Genomic DNA, 275 nt, shown 5'->3' with positions numbered 1-275 from the left:
CCGGGTCTCTACTCATGGGGCTCAACTCGAAGAACGGGCACGGAGGAAGAAGTTGATCGATGATGGTTACCGAGTCCCTGTGGGCTCTATCGTGGTGATTCGGTTGTCAACGCATGATAAAGGAAGTTATCCCGCAAAGTTTACACCGAAATATGCTGGTCCGTGGGTCATTGTTGAAGCTTACCCAAATGGGTTAACGTACAAAGTCCGACATCCGGTCAGCAGTGAGGAGCGCCACCTAACTCGCACGCAATTCAAGCTACTGGACCTACCGG

Source organism: Cystoisospora suis, assembly GCF_002600585.1.
Source record: "Cystoisospora suis strain Wien I chromosome Unknown contig_5169, whole genome shotgun sequence".
Lineage (NCBI taxonomy): Eukaryota > Apicomplexa > Conoidasida > Eucoccidiorida > Sarcocystidae > Cystoisospora > Cystoisospora suis.
The sequence above is the reverse complement of the archived record's forward strand: the minus strand, read 5'-3'. Positions refer to the sequence as shown.